Source organism: Buteo buteo, chromosome 11, assembly GCF_964188355.1.
Source record: "Buteo buteo chromosome 11, bButBut1.hap1.1, whole genome shotgun sequence".
NCBI classification, from domain to species: Eukaryota; Metazoa; Chordata; class Aves; order Accipitriformes; family Accipitridae; genus Buteo; species Buteo buteo.
The window spans coordinates 6,908,221-6,934,475 of NC_134181.1; the positions used below are offsets into that span (position 1 = coordinate 6,908,221).

General features: G+C 38.3%; 1 protein-coding gene across 2 annotated transcripts in view; it reads right to left on the minus strand.

The window, feature by feature from the left end:
* Positions 1 to 26,255, minus strand: part of WWOX (WW domain containing oxidoreductase) — a 535,055-nt gene that overhangs the window by 152,636 nt on the left and 356,164 nt on the right. The gene's annotated exons all lie outside the window — the stretch shown is intronic.

Genomic DNA, 26,255 nt, shown 5'->3' on the forward strand with positions numbered 1-26,255 from the left:
TGATTACTGCTATATGCTTTGTAGATGCGCACTATGATTTGAAGACACAAAAAAGCCCACATGGTTGTGTTAAACTGGAGTAAGAGGAAATACAAAAAAGGTGACAAATTATCACGTGGAGGCTTAGAAAAAAATGAACAGATTTCACGGAGGTTTACAGCACTCGTTTTATGACCGAGCTCTACATAGATACATCTGCATGTCAGATGTGCAAGAAAAGCCAGTATGGTGGCACTTAACTCAATTTTTATACCTGAACATTGTTGACTGATTTTACACAGAGGTAGTTACATTATATAATTTGCTGTGGCCTTTTTACAAGTTGAACATCAACTCAATGTTATCTAGTCTGATCACTTCATAAACTGCTATCTAAGATACTGAAATAGATAGGATAATTAAGATAACACACTTGTATCTATGATAATTTGTCCCCCCAATATTAGAGTCCCCTTATCTTCTATGATATATTTACAGCATTTTCATCTCAATACCATTGTCATTACTTAGGGAACAGAAACATTCCCTTTCAACAGCAAAACACAGTTTTACTGCAGCTAAAAAAGGAAACAGATATAAAATCTTGGACACAGACAGTTAGTCAAGCTTAACCATAGCCTAATAACAAAGCAAGCAAAGTGGAAAATGTATACGCTGGTGTCCCACCATGCACTGCCACACTTTTTATTAAGGAATAGCCTTACTTTGTTAGGATTGTAGAAGGGGCTTCGGCTCCACACACCAACATGCATAACAAGCTATGGAGTCAGGAATATTCTTCACTACGCTATCCTACAAGAATCTAATTGTTAACTGGACACAAAATTAGCTTGAAAGTTACTTTTTTCTCCTTTGCTTCTCTGTTCAGGGTTCAGCTCCTAGTGACACCTGCCAGGTCAGGAGTAATCAAGTTCCTAACCTTCATGCTCCAGGGAGACGGCTGCTGTATAGCCAAATACAGAGAAATAAACCCGAGGAGAACACTTCTAAGTGACAAAGCTGCTAAGCTACAGCAGCACTGACTTCCCTGCCATAAAGCCTTCCAGCAGCAAAACATGGCTTTGGAGGAAAAGACAACAGCTTCTTAACCTGCTGCTACAAGTGCGACACTACTCCTGCAAATGTCAGATTCGCATAGTTCCAAACAAAAATAGTCTAAGGAAGGAGGAATATTTTCTTGTGAAGCAAGTACCAGAATTACATTTGTTTCTTGAGAACTGTCTTTTCAAAACTACGAGCTGCTTTAGCAGGCTTTCGCTGCCCCGTACGCACGCAGACAAAAGCCGAAAAACCTCTGCGCTGAACGACTGCCTACACCTTGGCAGCCCCAGCTGCAACCCTGCGCACCACCCCAGACACCGATCGCCCCATACCACCCTCCCATAATCACACCGTGGGAGCAACAGCCTAGCAGGGACAGCGTTCAGGTCGTGGGGACATGCTTTCCGCACCGTGCTCCCAAAGGTCTCCAGGAAACCTGGAGGTCACCCCCTTGGGAAGACTCCGCAGCGCTGAAACGAAGCGTAAGTGGTGCGGTAGGATGGGAGCTCAACACTTATACCACCACTCAGAGGTGCCACGAAGGTATCGGGGAAGAGTTTTGTTTTGCATCTAGAAAGTGTGCAGCTGCTCAAACCGTTAGCTCTTACTGCAGCAATGGAGAGTCTCAGTGTAGGAGTACAGCGACAGTCAGTATAGCATTGATAAGAAAGGTCAAACAGAAGTGTCACACGAGAATTTGGGAACATAGCTCATGGTTCCAAGACACAGCTACAAAGAATGATTAAGGTAAAAATACTTAACAGATTTGTAGGGTACTAGATTTTGCTAAAGGGATAGTAGAAATCGGAGTTTGAAGAGATGCTTTACAGAACCGAATACACACCAAGTGTTGCAAACACTGCTGACAACTAAGTTGCTCCTAGCGAGATCAGAACAGAGGTTTATTCTTCCTTTATCAGATTTGCCTTCCAAGTCTCCTTAGAGCAAAAGCACCGACATATACACAAAGTCTCATCTTTAAAACCTAGGTGTCTCCACTAAGCTCTCCTCTGGAAAAAAAAAAAAGGCATGAGAGGATTTTTTTTTTTTTTTTTTTAACAGATATTCTTCTGTCCCTATGCCTTAGAAAGAGGACATTTGTCACACAGGCTTTTCCTCACCTCCTGAAGGTAAATACTGGATATGGTCATGCTCTCTCCATTTAGGGCATAAAGCTGAAATACACCTGTATCCGTCTGCCACCCCCTGCCAGAAGAAAGGCGAGAGGAAAAAAACCCCAACAAAAATCAAGATGCAAACACTAACTAATTTTCTTAGATAATCCTTCTAGTACCTTAGATGGACTGAATGGTGTGGTACTAAACCAGACATATTTTGTTCAATCTATCAACTCGGCATGGTGGAAAAAAAAAAAGAATTCATAAATTACATAAATACTTACTTAAGGCTGTTTCTCAAACTCCTAATTCTGTCTAAACCTTAATAAATACTTCCAAACTCTTCTGAAATTGAAATGGCAAGAATTAAACTAGAACTCTCAGCAACAGCATTAATCAGTGAAGAAAAGCAGTACAACAAATGAGGCTATTTTGCCTCCTGTACATATCCATTTTGACACAGCACATTTCTGCAGATAATGTCTGTTCGAAAAGCAGTGTTTTTCCTGCAGAACTAAATATCCTCATTATAAGGTTTAAAAACTAAAAAAAAAGCAAGGATTTTCTTAACAAGAGACCATAATTCTTCAAAAATTAATGAAATGCTTTCTTTTATTACCCCTCTGCTAAAAAGTGTTAAGTGGAGATAAATGCAAAATTTGGCTGGAAACATGGCCTATTTGTCAAGCTGTAGTGATCGCTAATCAGATTTAGAAATCTAGATCAAAACATGAGCTGAAAAAAAAGAAGGAAGGGGGTATGAGGAGGAGAATATGAATGAGACGGAGAGAAGGTATGAAGAAAAACGTCTTTCTCCCACAATTAAATAACAACAACATAAAACAAAAGTAAAACATGTTCACTATAACCGAGGACAATGCTAGCATGGTTTGAAAGTCAGTAAAGAGTAATTGTACATGCTTTTGTTAATATGTTCCACTAGGATTTCTCTGAGCACTAGAAGCTGCTCACTGGTTTTGCATAATAAAGCCAACCTGAGATCAGACACAACAAAACTGCATTATTCCCACACGTATTTCAGTAAAGAAGTCAGAAAGTGCTATTTGGAATTACTACCATGATCAGCATAGAAGGATTTACAGACGTAATAAAGCTAAGAGAAAGCATCACCGACACCGTCTCTCCTTCATTTTCTTCCTAGAACAACTAACTTTCAAAGGAGGAATCACGAAGATTAGTGGGATGGAGCCCTGATCAAAACCAAGACTTTTATCACATCATTTCATTTATAATTCTATCAGATTTGCTGAATTCTTGAAATATGTTTGATATGCACTAAATGGAAGAGAGATAAATAAGCTGAGAGTGCTCCAAGGAAAACTGCATATAGTTTTTCAAGGCCAAGTTAAAATTTACTTATGCAGCAGATACCCAAAGGGTCTTTTGATGTTAAGAGCTACCTGGGATAGGAACTGCTCTAAACCTTTTTAAATCGGGCACAAAACCACCTTCCTATTACCTAATTTTACGACACTATCCATAGCAAAATAACTGCCTCCATATTTACGTCTAGCCTGCCTCACAATACTTGGGGGGGGTTGTCTCTTATTTTTTTGTTATAATAAAAACACAAAACAAAACCACAATCTCCATCTTGAGTTATTTATGAAGTCTCCAACTGTCTGAAGCGTCTAGCTCTCAGAGGAAGAGGAGAAACCTCCAGACATACCAGATTCTACATATCTAGGTCTCTTTTATCACTTGACCCTAAAAAGCAAGCAGTGATGAGAAAGGACATGTACACATACCAAGTGCTTTATTTAAATCATCTTTCCCACTTCTTCAACATGGCACTTCAGCAACCTGGGAAAAGCAGCAAATTATTTTTTTATTATTTTTTTTAATATAGACTTTGGCTCCAGATAATAAAAGGATCTTTCCTATCATGGGAAAGACAGAATTTCTTTCTTTAATCTCCTCCTGTTGAAGCAAGCAATGTCACCTTAAAGTGTCAGGTGGAATTTATTTCACTAAGCTAACAATGCTCATTTCCTTACCCTGTTGTTCCTTTAAGCTTTGAGAGTCTACACACAGATGTCTCTGAAATGTAGTTCATTTTAAACATAAGGAGGGACGGGAAGAGGAGGAATAGACAAACTTATCTCACCAGAACATCTTTATAGAAGCATGTGTCCCTGAAAAAGAAAGGCTTTATGCTTATAATTTCATTCAATATTTCTTTTCAAACATTTGAATAACGGGCTTTACAGAACATCTTTTTGATACTGACTGAACTTTATAACTAATAAAACCCTCTTACTGAGCTTTGTTACTTACACCTAGAATCCACAGTGTCTTTTACAAATAATAACCAGAGCTAATTATACATAGTAAATAACCCCGGCTTTCAAGCCTCCCCATATATCATTTTGCTAAATATTAATCACAGCTCTAAGCTGTCTAACAAGCTCCTAAAAGCATGTCATTACCACCGAGATCCCCCGCTCGAAACAGTCTCAAACTATCCATCAAAATCGCTTTCGTAAGAAGGGCTGATTAAAACTTCCTGGCATGGGCTTTTATTTGTTGGCACGTTGGTTCTCCCCTTTCCCAGGCAACCGAGCCATTGCTCGCCAGCTCACCTTCGGCAGGACGGGAGAGGCATCGGCCTCTCGGTACCTGCCCCCAAGAGCCTGACGCGGTACAGCTCGGTCTAGGGAGGCAGAAGGAGCTGCACTGACTCGGATCTCCTCTTTCTTAATTAGGACTTGAAACAATAGGTGGGGAAAATCAGGACCAACCGCTATTATGTATTAGCTTTCATTTCTGTGCATTGATTGAGCTTATGTTGTTTTATGTGTGCGATGAAAGGGCAAATCAAAACCTATTTCTCTTTCTTGTCAATTCTCTTTCTCTCTTTCAACTATTTATCTTTGTATTGTATTGCAGCAACAGATGGCACATTAAAAATGAATTCACTTTTGGGGAACTGTATACTGTGCAGCTTATTCTTACCATCTAAAATGACGATGTAATTAAGTTTCTTTTGGAAAGGTACCTATAAAATACAGTAACATAATGCCCGCTTAAGGAACGAGACATTTTATAATGGAAGCATTTGGGAAAGAACACCAGTCTTCCTGGCATAGGAACTCTTTTTGGCCTGAACATTTTCATATTTTAACAGAATTGCTTGCCTAGTTAAAACAATATTATACGTATATAGATATAAATATATCGCTCAACTTATTTCCCTCTCTAATTTTCACAGAGGAACTGGTTTCAAGTGTCTTCTACATTAGTTTCTCCTGGCATATTTACAAACAATTTTCTCAGCAGGACTCACTAGACAATATTAGGCTTCTTTAAATAATAGCTCCCAATAAATTCAAATAAATAATGTCATTGTCAGCAAGCACTGTACAGTAGGTCAGTTTACATGCAACACTATGAATGTACACTTAGCAAGGTGCTTCGGAAAAATAACCTTCCAGTCACATGAAAAAACGTTTACAGTTGTAGGCTCGTAACATTTTAAACCCTGCTCAGGGGATCACATTTGATGAGCAACAAACCAGGATAACACACAGGTAACAAACTTTCCTCGCCAGCATTAACACATTTGCAACAAATAGAAAACAATGGGTTAAACTTCTTCAAAGCACAGTCCCTAATTTGGTGGCAATTAATCAGCTCAGATAGGAAAATCATATGAGTATCAGCTTTATACACCCAGAACAAACAGCAGCATGAAATACATTCCTTTTCTATGATCAATGGCACCTAACAATCACAGCAATAGTCATTAGCGGTCTGTAGGAAAAAGGAAAGTGTGTGTGTGTAGGAGGAGGGACAGGTCATACTGAAGCTGTCTTTTTATTAATCATCATTATAGGAAGGGAAAGAAAAAATATTAAATTTCCATTCTTATAAAATTTAGTCATTATTTTTCAAACTTGGTTACCTGCTTTCAGATCCCAAAATCTCTTTTGGATGCTTGATTAAAAAAACAAAAACAAAAAAAAAACAACAAAAAACCAAACCAACAAGCCACACACAACCCAAAACCACAACAAAAACCAAGACAAAACCCCCCCTCTTCAACAGAGCAATAACCCACAAATCATGGAGAAACCAGCAATATGCAATCACATGAACAGTTAGGATCCAATAAGTAATATATAACCCAGGAAAAAAGTTCCAGTTATAACAACATATATTTTCTCTGTTTTCTTACTGCAGCCCACTTTGCTACTTCAGCCATGCTTTAAAAAACAAAAATATGGGGGAAGTTACCCTTTAATAGAAAACAAACAAACAAAATCAAACACCACAGCATCCTTTCTTTTTCTTTAGGCCAAGAATGCCAAAACTAGGCAGTACTTTCAACCACCTTAAAATATTCCATTAAAAAGGACAGAGCTAATCATCTCTGAGAAGAGGGAATGGATGGGGTTACCCCCACCCCAAGACTGCATATATATACATGCTCCCCAGTCCTTAAAATATTACAATATGAGTTTGGGGGCTTTTTAAAGTATTGTTGTTAGAAATTTACTGTGCCTATGTGAAAGATGTTATTTAAACTGTTGTAACCTGGCCCAGTCAAAAGCAATTTGCAGGAGGACACTGAAAGGCAAATATATACATACAAGGGACAGGTCTGCTAACGCATTGAAACACACACACAGAGCGTGACAGTTCCTTTCTCAAAATACATACATTTGAAAGTAAATACATCGCCCTGTTGAGCCAGGCTGCATTTAGCATCTCAGCTTTCCCTCCTCCCACCCCCACAACAGTGTGTCAGGGCTGTTTTCATCCCCTTGTTTGTCTGTCTCCCCTAATCAGGACTCTGTTGTTGTACTGAGCAAGTCGGGGCATTTAGTGAAAATCAAGATGGATTTAGTTTGGAATTAAGTAGATTCCCATGACAGGAAATATTAAGAGATGATGGATGTCTGACAAATATTTAAATAAAAAAAAAATATAATCAAGTACCATTTCAGAAGGCAGTCTGCAAAGCTAGAATTATGAAGCTGAACTTTAAACTAAAAGGAACATATTTTTCCAGGCTTTATGTATTAGCAATATTGCATTTAATTTAGAGATGAAATAAACACTGTAGTTTGAGGCAGCCCACGAGAGCTGAAATGCTGCATGTAGGCAGGCTTACAGTTTTGAAGCTATGAAATATGTCTCCTGTTTTGACACTATTGTAATAGCATAGTTGTTCACTTTCCTTGTTTCCATGGGGTTTATGGTCCATAAAGTTTAATAACAATCTTAACAGCTGAACAGTGAGCACACATCTCTGGGAGGCTGCTGTATGAAACAGGATCTGAATTTTATCCATGTAATTTTTAGTGGCAGCATATGTCCTTTTCTCACCACTGTCCACATATACCCACACCATTAAAGAAGGCACCAAACAACACTGACTCACCTTGGAAAAGAGGTCACATCCCCTCTCGGCCTCCAGAAGCTGAGTGAGCAGCACTTAAAACACCAGTTCAGGTTATGAAATTGTTGAATTTCAGAAAAATTAAGGAAAAGGTTTGATCAATGCATCCCATAGGAAAAACATCTAGAAGCACCCACAAACAGCAGTGGCTTTCTTCCATCTAAATTGGTACCAAAAAAAATAATGCCTTGGGCACAAGATGACCTTCTGCTTTCAGAGGTGTAGACCTTCCTCTTCACTTGCTGTTTCTCCGGTCTCACATGACAAGGGAGGAACACTTCAGGTCCTAGCAAAATTGGCCCCAGCTTGTACCTTGACTAATTACTTTCCATGAAAAGCAAATGAAAAAAAGGCTTAATTTGGTGGCAAAGAGATCAAATAAGTCGTTCCTCCCCCCAAAGAAAACAAAAAGTTACCACATTCAAGCCTCTAAGCATCTTTTTCAGAAAGAACATAGGCCCATGTCTGGTTTTATCTTCAGAGGTAGACCAAAGAAGATGGAAAAAGAGCTAAAGAAACCACAAAAGGTTCTTCATCAGACAGCAAGTTCCCCAAACCACTGCAACTCACCCCAAACCTCCATCACCCTCTCACACCACCCTCCTCTTTGGCTACTGTATCCTTCCCAGCTACCAAGACAAAAAACCCAACAGCCAGAAGAGCTGACAAACCTGCAAGCACTTAAACTAACGTGGGGGTTTCACCTGCATCTCATCTGGCAATAGGCTCAGCAGATTACCCGCAAGTGAGCAGCTCTGATTGCTTTGCCTGGCTTTGACCTTGGCTTCTCTGGGTTATGACCCGAGTGTAGGGGATCTGCTTTATAGACTGGGTTCTTCCCAGTACACGGAAGGCAGCGCAACTGATTCGTGATCAGGATCAGAAAGTAAAATTTGTGCAGAAATTTCTAAGATCGGTTAAAATTTAACCTGAGATCTCTTTTTAGACAGCCTGCTGGAAAATTTTAAGTTATATCAGTAAGTGATAAAAGGAACAGTACTACAAAGAGAAAGCACCTGCTCCCTTGCAGCTTGGCTTTGCCTTTAAATTTGATTAATTTGTGACTGCCTTGGACTAGAGTCCCAATTGTTGAAGAACTAGGTTGGTTTAAACCAACCAAAGGCAAGGCCCTCTGTCTACTGACAATTCTGTTCAACTCCCTATTCCACCATTTTCATGATTTTTTTAGGGGTCTTTTTAAAATTAGAAGTAAAAGGGAACGTTCAACTTTCAAACCTGGATTTACATAACTATTTGTAAGGAAGAACTATATACAAGTACAGAATATTAAATGACTTCCCTTTTTTTAAATAATTGAATAGATTTCAACTTGATTGTGTCTCTAACATTTCACTAGATCATTTTTTTTCAATGAATTTGACACATCAAGTAATATCAGAGTAAATCTACCTAAAATATTTACAATTACTTGCAAGATATTTTCACATGAACCAGTAAATTGAAACTTCCTCTCAGAGGAGAGACATAAAAAAGTCATTTTTATGGTGGTTATTGTAATTTTAATAGGCAATTTCATAGGTAAACAGAAGTGCTTGATCTCCATTCACTACTGTATAACAGGCTGTGCTGCATATCTAATGGAATCACATGGATTTGTGTACAAAATGAACAAGAATTATAAATGGCTCCTTCTGTGATTTAGACTATACAGTTTTATGTACCTCAGCTACAGTGCCTAAGAAGAAAACACAACACACGTTTATATTGTACAAACAGGCAGCCTACTTCCTTTGGGAATAAAGTTTTAAGAAGAAAATGCTTCAGGTTGGCATTAAAGCAGATGTTCAGCAGAAGGAGCTGTGCACACATTTTCAGAGTAGCCTCCATCCAAGCTGGTTCATTGAAATGTGTGCATGCTCAAAAGATCTGAAATTTGTGTGGGCAAATGACACTTTCATGACCGGAGCAGATTAATAGAGTAATAGATTTAAAGGCTAGAAGGGATCATTATGATCATCTAGTATGACCTTCTGTTTAACAGAATTTAGCCAAGGGATTCCTGCATCAAGCCCATGGCTCATAACTTCTGGTTGAACTACAACCAGTAGCTTTTAGAAAGACATTCAATCTTGATTTAAAGACTTCAAGTGATGGAGAAGTCACTACATTCCTAGGCAAGTTGTTACAGTGCTTAATTACACTGTTTCTTTTTTCTTTCTTTCTTTTTTTTTTTTAAAGGGTCCTACTAGCACCATTTGTCTAGTTTCAGTCCAGTCATTGGTCTGACTATGTGTCCTCCTCCTAGATTAAAAGTCCTTCTCTAGCAGAAGTTTTCTCCAAACATAGGTGCTTATGGGATTGAAACAAGGGATGTCTTAATCTTTTCTTCATGAAGACAGTTCTTCTTTGTTCTTTTGCTATTGGATAAAAGTTCTCACCATTCTTGTAGGTCTTTTCTGAAATCTCCAAAATCTTTACACGCAAACACCAACACTAGTACCAATAGTCAAATAATATTCAATTTATAGGGGTAATAACAGTAATAATAATACTGCAAGTATCCCACTTGGAGAAGAAAAAAAGCCTGTTAGCCGTTTGGTCTTCCTCTTTCTTACAGATGCTCATGCAAATATCCTTCAAAGAAAAGGATGAAATAAAAAATGACCTAAATATGCTAAGTTTAGTCAGGCTGGAAGACATAAGAACAGTAAAACAGTTTAATACAGTACAGATCTTGGGTTTTTCTTCTACGTTATGTTTGATGCAACCATTCATGGGGAATAGGTACCCCTGTACTCTACATCATGCCACCTGGCTTGGGTCCCAGGCATGTTAGAGAAGGTTTTTAATGTGCTCTATACCCTTCTGACCCAGGCATGCACAGAAGGGGGCTACAACAGTGCAGACTGCCAGCTACAGAGCATCTGAAAACTCTCTTACACTACGAAAATCCTCAGCTGCTTGTCAGGACAGCTTTATGGAAAGTGAGATGAGGTTCTGGCCCCGGCGTTTAACTATACTTGGCCATAACTCAATTTCTCACAAATAGCAATTTTGGCATGTTCTCTTTCTCTTGTACAACTGTGATACATGCAGTGGGAATAATAAATTACCATGCTATTACACGACAACAGAAATCTCAACGTGTTTGGTTATATGTGCAGAACTAAAAATGTGGGCTGCTTCTTTCATTGCACTTTCACTAGGCTAGAATCTAATATATTTACACCTTTTAGTAATGAACTATGGGACACGTAAGATTGAGAACTCATGGAAAAAGTGATTGCCCTTATGAACAGGGCTACTGGATGTTTTTTTGTGAAATGAAAGCCCAGATCTGTGTTGTTAGAATCACTCTCATACATTTCAAGCGTATATTGCAACGAAACTGAGAATGTGGGGTTTGGAGGAATGTCCACGAATGCCGCTTCTGCTTCAGACGTGATTATACACTTCCTTGGAAAACACAACAATTGTATAATGCAAATACCAGTGTCTTTTATAATTCATGAAAATCTCCTGATAAATTCCACTAATATTTGAGGTGAGAAGTTAAGAACAGGAAAACAAGAGGTATGCAATTCAAGACAACTTTTTACTTAGGGAAAAAAAGAAGCTATTTTCATTCTAAGAAGACAGTGGGTGGGAAAATAGATTTCTGCTAAGGAAACGAGCAGTCACTTTCACTGAAAAGGAAATACTGAGTTGCTTTGTCCTAAGGTCTCAGTGGAGTAAAGCCTGATGGTTTAACCATGGCATATGGGTTGCAGCCCAAGAGAGCTAAAGAGAAAATTTGGAAGCTCGTGTCAAATTTTCTGCTCTCTATATAGCTTTGGCCTAGGCCTCAGCAGTAGTCTCCAGGGACAGAATGATGTACTGCAATATAACAAGCTGCCTGACATTTTGAAATGCCTTAACCCCCAGCTTTCCATCCACCTTTTAGCCCTTGCAGCGTCTTCCCTTCCCACACGGAGCTGCACAATGTACAGTGCAAGACTTCACTATAAAGAAAAAAGTTGTCATATCTTTGTCCTTGAGGTATTTAATCAGCAATGACTCTTTGCTTCGTTAATAACATTTTCAGTAATATCATATGAAATGCCAGTTATTGTATAGAAGGTGGGGTATATGAATGTCTAATATGGCTCGCTCAGACACATGCCATGTCTCAGCAAAGTCTTGGGACTGTTTTCTAGTTTTTTTCTAACCGGAACGCAGGATGGGGGGGCATGAAAAAGGGAAAGCACTGTTTTCCTGTAACCTAAGAACTTGCAAGCGCCTGATAAAACATAAAGCCTCCTGAATTACTGAAAAAAGAAGCCTGAGAAGCGCAAATGTGAATGTTGAAGCCAAGCCGATGCGCACAAGAACAAAGAAATTTATTTTATGCTTCCAGCAACTTTCAGATTTATAACTGGTAGTTGGTAGCCAAACTCTTAAAAACACTGCAATAATTATACGTCCAAACCAAAGTCTTTTTTCCCCCTTTGACATGGAAAATGCTGCAGAACCGGAAGTGTTATTAATTAAAAAACACAAAATGCTATTGTAGGCTTGAATGCCGGTAGCCCATCTCACAGTCTCCCCTTTTTCTAAAAAGTCAAAACATTGAGGGGTTGAATATAGCTTCTCTCATACATTATCTCCCTAATGACTTTGACCTATTAATAAGGGGAATCTATCAAGTATACTCTCTCTTACAGTATTTTGTCAATTGTTATACGCCTCAATGGGGCCACCATTAAAAATCTGCCAATTAATTCAGTATTTAGGACACTGTTACTATAAAATATGCTATGTATCATGCTATTTCTCATTATAAATATAGAAATGCTGTAAATTACAAGGTGAGATTAGTATTTTCTGCAATAAGAAGTGATGCCTTTTAATGATAATCACTATATACTTTGCCTTTTATCTCCTTCAGTGGTGCTTTCTTATAGCAGAACCATTCCAAAGGAAAACAACGTGAATGCCACACTGGATACCAAAAAGATATTCTTTCAAAACCTTTTTGCTTATTTCCTGCCATTTTGTATTAAATCCTTTTTGTAGCAGAGTCTAAATATGCACCCTAAGTAGTTTTTATTCTTTCAAGAACATTAACTGAAGATTTTTTCAAACTTTAAACAATGTCTTATTAGAAATCAAAATAAGATTTAAAAATATTATTAGGTATGTTAAACTGACTGCATTTTTATGTACTACATCTGAATAAAGCCCTTTTGCTTACCAAAAACATAGCTCTTGCACAGAAATGATTAATTGTGGCTTTCTGGTCAATAAAACACTAAATAAAATGAAGGATGAGAACCTAATGTGGCTGAAAGTCTCTAATGGAATTTATTAATTTATTTATTTTATTTCCTTTTTTTCCTAAAAAAAATTCTGATTAAAAATATTATTTTATTTAATATCCCATGGATGAAAAAAGCATTAAAGCTATTAGCATCAAGTTAACATGATTGCAATGAATAATGTGGAAAGTACATCTAATAGAGTTGTTACTGTGGTTTCATTTATTCTAGATGAAAAATGACATTTATCAAACATTTGATCTGATGGGCTATATATTTATGGAGAAACAAAAGAGAAGAGATTAACTGACAAGAAAATCCATTTTGATTAGACTATTTAATGTTCTGTGTATGTGTTACAAATAACTCTATTCCCAGGAGGATTCCTTTGAACTAGATTTCTTTAATTATTATTTTTATTTAGCACTGAGACCATATGACCTGTGAACATAACCTTTTAAAACACTTGACAAAAATCAAAGGTATTAGAAATTGTTTCTATACTGTTTTCTCTGTAAGGAAAGTCTTATTGCTATATGGGATATGCCTGCTAAATTAAACTTCTATTGTTTTTAAACATATTTTTTAATATTATCATTTTAGGATCTCAACTTGCACATTTTTGAATGATATTTCATTTGGAACTGCAACCATTTATCTAGTCGAAGCATCTGTGTGTTTAACATATGGACTGGAAACTTTCCACTACAATGACTGTGCTCTGCCAAAAAGCCAGCAAAAGAAAATGTTCTGATGTAAATACAAGCTGATATGGTTTTGAATCTTTAACCACCTAACTAAAGGAGAGTTTATTACGACTGTGGTTTTGTTGAAAACAAAAACAAAACCAAAAAAAACCAGAAAACCTGCAGAAACAGGCCTTGTATATTGCAAATCCCCATTTTCGCAACCCAAAGTGGGAATATAAGCTTAAAGGCCTGAATTTAACAAACCTAATTATCAAGGCTTAATTAGTACCAAGGGTAAAGCTTCATGGAACACCTGCAGACTTAATTTATGTCCTGACAGAGAGGAACAAGTGTTAATGGGCTGTATTTATGTTAATACCTGAACCTTAGAGAGCCAGTGGGATAAAACAGACTATGCACTAGTTTTCTGTTTCAAGCTACAGAACAAACATAAAAGATTTTAATCTTAATATTAGTTTGCACATAAGTCCTTGGGGAAAGTATAGATCTATTTAAACTTTAAAATTGGGGATGTAGAATACTAAGAAAAAAAAGAAAAAAAAAGAAAAAATGCAAGTCAGTTTAGAAAGTGGTGTCAATGCAGAAAATATCCAACCAAAAAGTGTCCGTGGCCATTTTCTGAGCATCCTGTGAGCAGCTACTGGTTTTTTAAAACGTCTTACACTATATCACTGTTGCCTTCTACAGCATGAACTTAGATTTTCACGTGTCTGATGCGTAATACAATTCTTTGCTATATTCAGAGGGAAGGAAAAAAAGCTACCTACCGTAACCGCGGTGCTGAGAGTACTGCCTCTGCGTGCTGAGCCTTAGGGGACATGGGCTTAGTTGACTTTGGGCTTTGGGCACCTTTTCAGAAGGCAGAGCCCTGTGGGGAATGGGGCATCTTACGGTCTCCAGAGTTCTTGGAGCCCAGGCTATAAACGGGCCATATGGTGCCACCAGTCCCAGCTCTCATTCAGTGCCAGGAGAGTACAAAACATTATATATCCATGCTGTTCCTCTCTCTGCATGCAGTAAACTACCTTGAGGCCAGGGGGTTTTAGGTATGAATAAATAGCTTGTACGGTTTTCCCACTGAAGTTGCAATTCTATTGTAGCAAGACTGGTTCATCTTTACTTTGGCACCGCAAGCATCATAACTAATCTCAGAAAGATGGTATTTAAATGGCATTTTTCTGCCCTTCAATGCTCCTTTTGGTCTTTGGCCACACATACCGTTTCAGGAAAGATCACCTCTGAGAGTATGGCCATGAGGACAGCATTATAACCTCTGAATTACACTGAGATGAAGGGTTTTATATACATCTGTCACCCAGTCTGGGGTTGGTTTTTTTTTCATTTCAGGTTCCACTAGTATTTTCAGCCCTGAAATTGCTCAGGTTGCAGAATGAAAATGCATAAACCCACCCTGTGCTGGCCTGTAGATCTATTTATTATCCTTTTGTTGGTTTCTGTATTAACAGGTAATAAGGACAAAAAGTCATCTCTAAGATAATGTTCTCTGGTTCTCAGAAAAGGCCACAGAATGTCACCAAGTGACTACTGCATCCGACTTGCAACTTCTCACAAGGTTTCAAAAGGTGTCTGAATTCTCAAAACTAAATGAACCATAGGTTGTTCTAATGCTTATTTGTCTTTATTATTAAAAATGCTGTGTGTCCTCAGTCTATGTCTGGCTTAAGCTTCCAGTACTGGATCATATTCTGCTTTTCTGAGCTGAAAGAACAGTTCTTCAGAAATTTGCCCTGGTCGGTACTTACTGATGGTGATCTGATCACCTCCTGGCACTATTTCTGGTAAGTTAAATCTATTGAAAGTTGTACAGTTATTCCTACAAAACAGCTTTTCTCATGTCATGTCATTCTTGTTGCTCCTTTCTGAATCTTCTTTGTATTTCTACCATATGTAAATATAATACTCTTTCTTTGCTCTTCCTTGAAATGTTTGTAGCTATAACCAAAGATCTACTTTGTCCATTCGAATACAAATATGACCATCCTTTTATGCCATTTACAGCACAAATTTATCATTTTACCAGAATGTGTTCTCCACTAGCTTCCCTCCCCGTACAGCAACATCTCCTGTAAATAGGGCTAAATACAACTTTTCAACAAATTAATTTTCTGAACCCTTCTTTTACTTTTGTTTACAAATCATGAGCAAACTGAACCATGTGTTCTCAGACTTACTTGATGAGAATTATTCACAAATTTTTCAATTAATTAAACCTGCAAGTCTTTACAGTTCACTCTAGTTAGGTAAATCAGTCATGCAGTATTCTCTGTCCTTTCAGATCAGACAAATTATATGAGTAATCAATAAGCTTGAATTATGTCATATGAAAACTGAATACACAATTTGGAACTGCATTAAACAATAGTCAGGCTTCATTTTTGTGAGTATACAGACCACCGAGCTCAGTTCCTCAAACATTCATAGATAGCAAATACAAAAGTGTCGCAAACAAAGTCAACCCCAAATTCTCTTTGCTTCCTACAAATATTGTAAGAACTGTTTCTATTTTTAGTTCACTTGTAATTCTACGTGACCACAGGCACACAAGAATGAATACTGCTTTTTACACCTAGATCTATGGCAAAATATAACCTTGCCATCATCACACGCCCAGAGAAGCCCTGGATTTCAAGAATTGGGAGCTGAGACTAGGTAAGGAGGCTGCACTAGCGAGCTGGCCTGCTCCCCCCAGGGGAAGGCAGCTTTGCTTCGCGCGTTGTGCCGAACCACGGTACGTTTTCCTGGGCTATCCAGCAAAAGGCACGAGCCCACCGTGCTGTGAGCCTGGGGACGCCGTGTCAGCGGGGCTGCCCAGCAGAAGGTCAGTGAAAATCTCCCCTTTTTGTCTTTTAACTAAAGGTCTGACTCCGCCTTAAGCCCTAAAACAGTTTTGCTGTCCGTTACTTTTTGTAAGTACACCAGGCTCGAGTCTCTACGGCTGCCCAAGAGAGAGGTAAGAGTATTTATGGGGATGACCCATAAGAATTCAAGCTAAGCGAAAGACACACATCTTGGATGAGGAGGAATGGATAGCTTGGTTAGTGTCTGCTCCCACCACCACCTCCCTTAGGGTAACGGCAAGAGAATTTTGTAAGTTTTTGTTATCTTTTTTCCTTCCTATTTTATAATCCTCTTTAAAATATTGACACTAATGCTTCTTCCCCTCCTGCTTTTTTCTGGCAACGACTGTTGATCCCACGCCTGCCACCAGCCCGTCCGCCACATTTCAGTGGTGTACAAACCATCAGCGCTTTCCATGGCATCAGTGAAAATGTCATCAAGGATGTTTGCACAGCTGCGAAAATAGGGGCTGTTGCGGGGCCATGTTTTAGTGCTGTCAGCTGGAAAGTGCAGCAGACCCACACGACAACTGGTAGGGATTTGCATTATCTTGTAGGAGCCCCCCGTCACCCTGCGTCTATCGGGGGCTCCTTCTGTGTGAGGACAAACTTCCTGAGGCTACATGAGGTGCTTAAACAGCTTGGAGCAAAAACCATCCAGAACAGACAGCGTGGGCTCCGCATAACACTGGAGCGGACTTTCACACACTTTCGGTCCTTAGACTTGGAAAGGTTTTTAAGGACAAAGTGGAGGGAGGCCTTTCCATCTCATGTGCAGCTTTCCAGCATCCCAGGGCATCACCCCAAACCTCGGGAAGAGTGGAGTCAGCCACCGCCTGCCCCCCGTGGACCTTCCCCTGCCCCAGAAATGCCTCCATCGCGCAGAGAGCCCTTGCACTACCTTCACGGAGCCACGGCCGGTGCAGTAAGTGTTGTCTAGTGCCCAGCATGGACCTCCAAAGACATGAGCCCCCAGTGCCTCACCAGCCTCCTGCCTGGTGCCCCCAGCACCCTCAACACTTGTACCTTGGAGCGCTGCTGGAAACATCTGCCCCGTTTCCAAGTTTGGAAATACTTTTTGAAACACTTAACAAGCATCTCACTGACAACAGGAATGAAATGCCGGTCTTGAGATAGCCTTTGCTCTCTGGGTGTGACTTGTTTTCCCTGCGTGAAAAGCAGGAAAAATAACACCTGCTTCTCAGGGCAATAATTAGCTATTGTCATGGAGGGGTGCTTACAGTGCAGTGAAAGTAAAAATGAATATTAATGGTAGCAGTAAACTGCTCTCTCTCTCTAGAGTCTCAAAGTTTACAAATGATCACTTCCTAAACCAATGCATAACTGAATTTTGATTCAAAAGCTAGACAATAAAAATAATGATAGTCATTTTACAGACTTTGTTTTCTACTTTTATCAGGCAAGTTAATATCTCTTTTAAGTACATTTTTACCTCTGGCAAATTTATCAGACCTTGAAATGTGGTTTTCAAAACCGGATATTACACATTAACACCAATCTAATATGTACGATCATTATGGAAACAATTCAAGCAAAGCGTATTGATTTTTTTTCATGAACAGCAATAACATTGGTCCGTAACACACACAAGTTCTCGCACACGTACATATATGCATACGTGTTCTCGTAAATCAACACGGGCACAGTATTACGGGAAGAATATGGTTGAAGCCACGGCGTTGATAGGCGTAGGATCTTGCAATTCACATGTGCTTTCATTTTGGTCACGTAACCATGTTTCAGAACAGTATGCTTTTTGTATATTTTGTAAAACTTGCTTAAGATAGATGATAAACGGAAATAACTCATTAATCAGATTGTCAATGAAAATTCTGAGAATTAAATTACAAATCCTGGGCAAATTTAGTCATCAAGTTCTCAAAACACCTTTGGCATGGAAAGCCAGAGATCTCTGTGAGGTCTAAAAGGTTGATTTCTTAGGTTTCTTAAAAGCAGAAACAACACTTCTCATGCACAGTTTCAATCAGGCTTTTTTTTTCTGTTTTCTAATTTCATTTCATCCTACTTTAACATGGCGTTTTCCACCTCCCTCAGATCTTCCCACGGAATCAGTCAGGCAGAAGAAACAGTTGAGTAGCTTGTGCAAGCATGATGCTTGAGCTGGTCAGAGTAATGTGTCCTGGACACATTAACCAAATTTGCAGAGAAAAAGTAAGGAGAATTTTCAGATTGTGGTGAAGTTTAACATTAATCCAAACTGTATGATAGAAGGCTGTCTTCAAAATCACATATTATCTGCTACCAAGTATGGTGAACCCAAATAAGAACAGGAAAAAGAAAGCCAAAACAGCTCCTAAGATTTTATTTTCCACTTGGGCTAACATCAGCGAAATGAATAGCCGTTTTGCTTCAGTAGTTGCATTTCTTTTGGGGTCATCTTTTGCTCAGCAGGAGTGGACAAGGATGAACTGGGATTTATGGGGCTTTTAATTTTTATTCTTTAATGTTTCTATTTTCTTGCTCAAATATATTTTTATTTCATGTTTTGAAATATAGCTTCCTAGTTCAACCTCATTTTAGTTTCCCAAAGTAAATGCAATTTATGTGTTGAGGTGAAAGAAAATACAGAAAGAAAGAATGAAAGTAGTGAAATTTTTCATATTTCAGACAAGAGCAAAATCTTTACCTAACTTGAAATATTTTTCCATGCTAGCTTAAAAATCCTTAAAATGAGCAACTGCTCATCAACTTAAGAGTTATATATGCAAAATCTCCTGCACACAAGTCAGGGCCAATGCACGACTGAAGATTTCTAACCATTTGTTAAATTTCCTACTCTGCAAGTGCCAAAGGATTGCAAAGTAAAAACGAGCAAGTGAAGACAAGGTTTCAATTCACTAAACCGTAGAGATGTCACAATCCTTTTTGGAGGGAGATACTGCAGTTGCACTGTAGTGAGGAGAAATCTCAGTTGGCTTTACAGCCAACACAGGATGTTAGATGTTTTAACAGAAAGAGAACGGCAAAGAGAAGTGCATATGAAGAGAACAAAAAGCAGCAGCTCTACAGACAACAAACTTTTACACGGGTACTGTTCAGCTACATGAAACTAAGCATCAGCTGCTGAATTTACATCGTGCGGGTAGTCTATTGACTTGATATGTGCTTTAATAAAAGAGGCTCTGATATGGATGGATGGAAGTTATCTTATGAATAAGACACAGAAACTTTAGCTATTGAGGTAAACATACAGACAGTGTCTTCCTGTGCACATAGGATTGCTTAGTTAGACTGAAACTCTGACTAAACAGATTTAGTCAGCACTGTCAGCTCATAATAGTAGCTGACATTCCTATGTGCTAAAATGCAACCTCTTATCAAACACTATAAACAACTAGCGGGCAAGTCAGATCCTTGTTGTTTCTTATTTAACATTAGTTAAAATCAATGGACCAATCGAACAGCAGGTTCCAGGAATCTTTTTGTTTGATTGCTTTTTTGTTAATGGAGAGTTTAAAACTATTATTTAAGGCATTTTGCGATCTGTCAGTAATTGTAAAAGTCATTTCAATTTTGATAGAAATCAAAATAAAAAAGGCAAATATACGGCACACCGGACCAGTTATGCACTAAGAAATGTCCTCCAGGCACCTTCAATGAGTGATAAGCAAGGTAACAAAGTTAACCTTACACTTTCAAAACACTAACCAGCCCTTAACTAAACAACTCTCACATCACCCCCTGCAGCATTACCAATTGCTTTTCACAGATGAGGAAAGCAAGGCACAGAAATGTAGCTGAACTGCCCGAGGCCGTGAAGTGATTCAGTAGCATGGAGAGATCTGAAGGTCAGAAGTCCCTGATTTCTTCACCTGACCACTGCCTTTTTATGCTGCATTTGTCTTTGGTTCAGTTGCTTATCTGGGTGGGAGTCACCGATAGCACTAAACTGTTCCTGTGCTCCTAAATTTTAGCATTTATTTTAAAATCCTAATTTCAGAGTGAAGGCAAACTTCCACCAGAGCTAAAATCATAAGTTTCTAGACCTCATAACATCTTTACCTTCATGATTTCCATACTTCTGCACCCCTACCAAGATTCAGAAGACCTACTGGGAACGTGAAGCAGCTGTAAGAGTGCTAGACCACAGGCTTCGAACAGCGACAAGAAGTACCTTTACCCATCCCATGGAGTCTGTGGCACAATCTGGATTTTGTTTTGTTTTGCTTTTTTTCCAAAATACTGACCTAAATATTGCATTCACTCCATTTATCCCAAACCTTGTCAAAGGATTCTGGTTAGAAAATGAGAAATATTTTATTATGATGAGTAAACATTATATCTCTGTTGCACCATGCAAAACCTCTGCAAATAGATAGATCAATTTTCCTTTTTTCTAGCACTTTCCCCATCCCTGATCCATATTTATTCATGGCATACACCAAAAGCCTTTCAATGGTAATAACAAGCTTCACTGACATGCAATTTTTACAGCTGTTACAAACAAAAAAAAGAAGAAAATTCTGGTGTCCCTTTATTTAATAAATTACCAAAAGTGTAATTTTTTGAGTCCTAACACATAAATCTGTGTTCTTAAATACAGATTTAAAATAAAGGTGCAATTTATGTAGCATGATACTAATCTTCATCCCTGTAACAGCACTGTTAAAAAGAGATACTTCTCTCAATAATAACGGAGTATTTTGGACACAAAGTAAAAAACAAGAGGAAACTGGAAGAGAAAAGGATGTCAAGAAGAGTGACTTGCTTTTTAAATTATTTCTACTGTGTCCACATGTCAGTGTAGCTTTGCCAGCTTCCCACAGTAAGCAAGCAAAAGCCAAAAAGTAGGAGGAAACACTGTCTCCCAGTTGCAGGCTTTATCCCTGAACTTCCTGGCTTCTGTGAGTTTATGTCAATACCTCGATAATAATTCTGATTTATATAAGCTAAAATCTTATGATTTCATAAGATTTTAAATGTAGGATTTTTAGAATAATCATGTCACTGTAAGTATCCCTGTATTTTCTAGAATTGTTAAGTACTTTTTGCATCTTAAAATATACATAGGAATGTGGTGCTCTCTAAAAACATGCTGTCTTAAATTATGCCACGTTAACCTGGAAAATTCTTACTAGATTACTCAAAAATCTTTTTTCTCACAGCAAAAAGAATGGTCATTAGCAAAAGAAGTGATCAAATTTTGATGTAAATCTCACATGTGGACCTCCTTCCAGTGCACACTGAGATCACAGCTGATTTCAGCAACAGATGCACTAAGCTTGTGTGGCATCCTCTCTGATGTTACTGAGATTGCAATTATTATATTTTCTTTCCACTCCTTGAAAGAAGTAAAATCACGTGTATCCCACCTGCTACAAAACACTAAACCACAGATAACAAATATGTAGGAAGGAAGAGGGTAGAAGGAATTTTTTCAACTCATATATGACTGGGCATTATGGTGTTTTTTTCAGGAAGAAAATTGCCATTCATAATAAATCAACAGTCTTCTAAACACCACTTACACATCCACGCATTCCAGACTGTTTTCCTTGTATCCTCCTCATCTAACAAAATCTAAAAACCAAGCAAGAATATATTTCGTTTCACTGCTTCAGTAGCAAAATGGAGTGGGAGCTTTACCAGTCTCATCAGTTTCTAGTTCCTCTCGCACATGAAATTCATATTTCTCAGTGTCACTGTCCTTAGAAGAAGAGTGAACACAGCATTCAGAATCATTAGTCATCTTTCATGCTCTGGAGGTCCTTCTCGACCAATTTAGTAAAGAACAATGCTGTGCAAAAGAGACAGGATGGCTGCTAATGACAGGCAACAGTTCAATATTTTATGCCACCTTAAAAAAGTTTCAGTAACTGAAGGTGTTCTCACATTAATTCTTTGCATCAATTATTGACAGAGAATTTAATTTAAAGGCAACTAGTCAGTAACCTAGGGGTACTGTTTTAAATAATTTATAATTGCTGCATGGGTGTAATCATATTGCTATTGATTAAGATCCAGTCACTTCTACCAGTCCAGCATGTCTTATGCTAATTAATTTTAGTGATATCACCTTTTTAACTCTGTATTCCCTGGTAACAGGAACTCATTATTAAAAAATAATTTAATCAGGAGCGATCTTTTAAAGTTTATTTGATTAGTACTTGCTAGGCCATTGAAAAAGCAGATTTAAATGAAAGTAAAAGTAGAAACCGAAGAAGGATAAAGACAGTCTGATAATTTCAAGAGAAAAGCAAGAATGCTTTAAAGAACTAAGATTTTTATTAGATATGGGAAAGAAGATTAAGACAGAGTTATCATCATTGCCCCTTGATCCTGAAGTTGTTACATGCATTAACTCCCATTTAAATCAATAGAAATTTTGAAGATCAGTACCCTTCCAGTGAATTGCAATTCTCAGTATGGCCAGCCTAGGACCAGACCCTCTTAACAACCCGATAAAATACAATATAACATTTCAAGACAAGAATGGAAAGTCCTTCACAAGGTATCCCTCTCGTGTCTCACCTATCAGTCCTCAGTAGAGGCTGATTCTTGCCTTCATCCGATTCACAATGGCAGATGCCAGTATCTACTGGCAGCACTTTTTCCACTTTTTCAGGCTGCCCCCAACTTTGGAAAGTGCTTCCTCATACGTACATAGAACTACCTCCTTCTCAACCTTAAATCCCTTTCAAACATTCTCTTTTGCTGGCATGTCAACAAAAGGAATATTTAGGCTGTTGGTGATTGATGAAACCTGCTGGCCACGCTGATTTTTCTATCACTGTATTGTTGTTTCTTTGTGCTCTAGTGTCTACTTAGCGCATCGGTGGTCTCATGTCGTACGCACGGACTGTAAACTTCAAATCGGGAACTGCCTTTTTACTCTGGGTATGCACTTACCTGGTGCTCAGCAAAGCAAAAATGACTTGACCCTTAGGTGCTGCAGGAATACAAGCAATAATAATATAGCAAAACCACCTCAAAGCATGGGAGTACACATTTAGTTCTCCAAAGTCTGCAGTAGGCATCCCATTCAAGCACTTCAGTTGATTTCATTAGATCCAGAATACCCCCTTTTTGATGTTACTAATTACTGATGATAAATGCTTCCTGCACATATAAGGCTTCATCTATAAACAGCAATTTGAAAACACAGAGCCTTCAAGGCTATAGTCTTAACGCTTTCTTGTGAAGTCTGGTGAACCTATTCTAGGTTTTCCCATGAAGGCTTCAACAAACTTTACAGACAGTTTAAAACTGCAATAGAAGCAGACAGACATGTGAACAGTCAATGCTAAGGGAAATAAAACCTTTCTGAACGCAGCTTTTGCCTCTATTTTTCCTCCAGTTAAAGACAGTGGGAAGGGTGCTACTGACTTCAATAAGAGCAGAATCTGAGAAAGTTTTCCTTAATAAGCCCAGATGTTTGGAAAGAAAGTTAATACAAGGATAAAAGTAAAGCACGAGAAGGAAGAAACTGGAACGCAAGGAGGAGGTAATAAAAAAAGCACTAAAGGGGGCCTATTCCTGAGCTTTTGGAGTCTTTCCATTGAGATTAGGGTGCTGGATGGGAGCATGGGCAGACAAGACATCGTATATATCCAGTATCAGCAAGGACACAGGTCAGGGACTACGAAGACAATGAGTATAATCATATCTGCTGAAGTCAAAACATTAGCCTGTAAGTAAAATGACAAACCCTGTAATTTGAACTTGACACATGCTAGGAACAAACATCCACAAACTAATGCCACAAAGGACATGCAATCTTTGTCCCTGAAGACACCATTATGTAAATTAAAATGAATCTAGTCCACTTTGAGGTTTGCAATCAAATGGGTATTTTTAATATCAATAAAAATTGAGCGTTCCCCAGAGAATCCAAATCAAGCTGCTTTCGCAGAACAAAAGGAAAATGCTGAAACATATATGCTTTTAAGATAACTCAATGAATGTAAAATTGTTAGCAAAACCAGTACATTCAAATCTACTCTGACAAATAAACTGGGCGGAAGAATAAACTGATCTGACATTTGTATTCTCTTAGAAAAAAGAAAGAGGAAGTTTAGGGACAGCACAAAACACCTGGGTACTGGGGGGCCATCGCTCCAGCAGGCACTGTCCACCCTCCACACCCACTGCAATCAGCACTCACTTTACGCTTTTGGGGAAAAAAAATCCCAGAATACCAACAAGGACGGCCTGTGATCTATTCTGTTCGCATGATACAGAACAGTGATACACGATGGTGTAAGTGGCTGTTGTCTGTTAGACTTACGATTTTCATACATAAGGTCTTTAATATAAATCTATTATTATGCACAAGTACAAAATAAAAGTAACAAAATAAAAGTAACATACCATTGAATACAAAAGAAACACAAAACCAGTAATTAAGCACGTATACTTTGTTTTTTAATAACAAAATTGATGCCCCATGGATCAACCTCATTGCTAACCTACCCTGAATAATGGCTTTGTTAACAAAACTGCAACTGCAAAAGGTTGTGTTTGACAGTCACACCTGGTAGTATGAGACTATATTTCAAACAGTTTGGGGAAAAAAAACACTATTAAATTTACTGAATACCTTGGCTAGGGTTAAGTATTTTATGCAGGCATCAGCATCTTTAAGGAGTTCACCTTTTAAAAGGAGCAGGTTTTTTGTTGTAAATGGCACTGACACTACAACAAGAAAGTTCATTTCACAAAGATGATTCATTAAGAAATAAAATATTCATGGCTGACAGCTTGAAGGATCGCCATACAGTTTTATTCTAATGCACCTGTCCTCTTTGTCAAGTCCAATATGGGATGTCATGTCGCCAAAGTTTTATTTAGAAATTGTTTGTCAGAGTGAGCTTTCTAATGTGAATGAAAAATTCATTCCCTCATTAAGAAGATTTTCCATGAAATGTCTAGGATTTTCAATGAACACCAGGACATGAACCAATTACTGTTAAACACTTAAAGAGACAGTGTCCTAGCTCACTCAGCAAAACCCTCAATGCACAAGTATATGGAAAGAACTCCAATATCTATCAGGAAAACACAAATGAAATATCAGGTTTATTTTGGTTTATGTGCTCCTTACTTCTTTCCACTTTCTCTCTTTTCTCTTCTCTTTTTTCTTTTTACAGTGACAAATGGAAAACCATGAAGTTTGAGAGGTCTTAGCCAAATGCAAATACGGGATGCTGAGTATTTGTATATGACTTGAAGGACAAAAATGTGGCATAAATTTATAAAGACTCATATTAATTAGGCAAAGAGATACGTACATGTAAAGCTGGCAACAACATTTAGTCATGTTTATTTGCTGAAGTCCTTTTCATTTCTTTTTTGTCTTTTCCTCAAAGTTTACCCGCACCACCTAAGCGAGCACCTGCCTCAAGCCCTGCACCTGGAGGATCATAGGACTGGCACACTGCAAAGAAATAGGCATTGTCAAATCACTTTCTAAGGTGTAATTTTTCTTTGAATCTCGCAGGACTCCCAAAGTACACTGAAAAGCTGATTGCATTCATTTATGCAATGATCTATGTCCCATACACTCTATTTTTTTCCTTAAAGGAATTTCACTTGCACTGATGCATTCCCTATGACCAGCGTGGAACTCAGAGTTTACACAAGACCTTTCTCTCTTGGGTACAAAATCTCAATGCTAAGTTAAAAACCCCCTTATTTTCAGTAATTCAAAGAAGTCGCTTTTTTCTTTCTAATAAATGTTAGTAGCAATTGGAAATCTTGTAAAATCATGCCATGTACATTAATCCTGTTAATGGCAAGCAGATACCTCAAAATAGTGGCTTATGACACGGTTCCAGCCATCCAAGTCCCCCACCTCTAAAGAA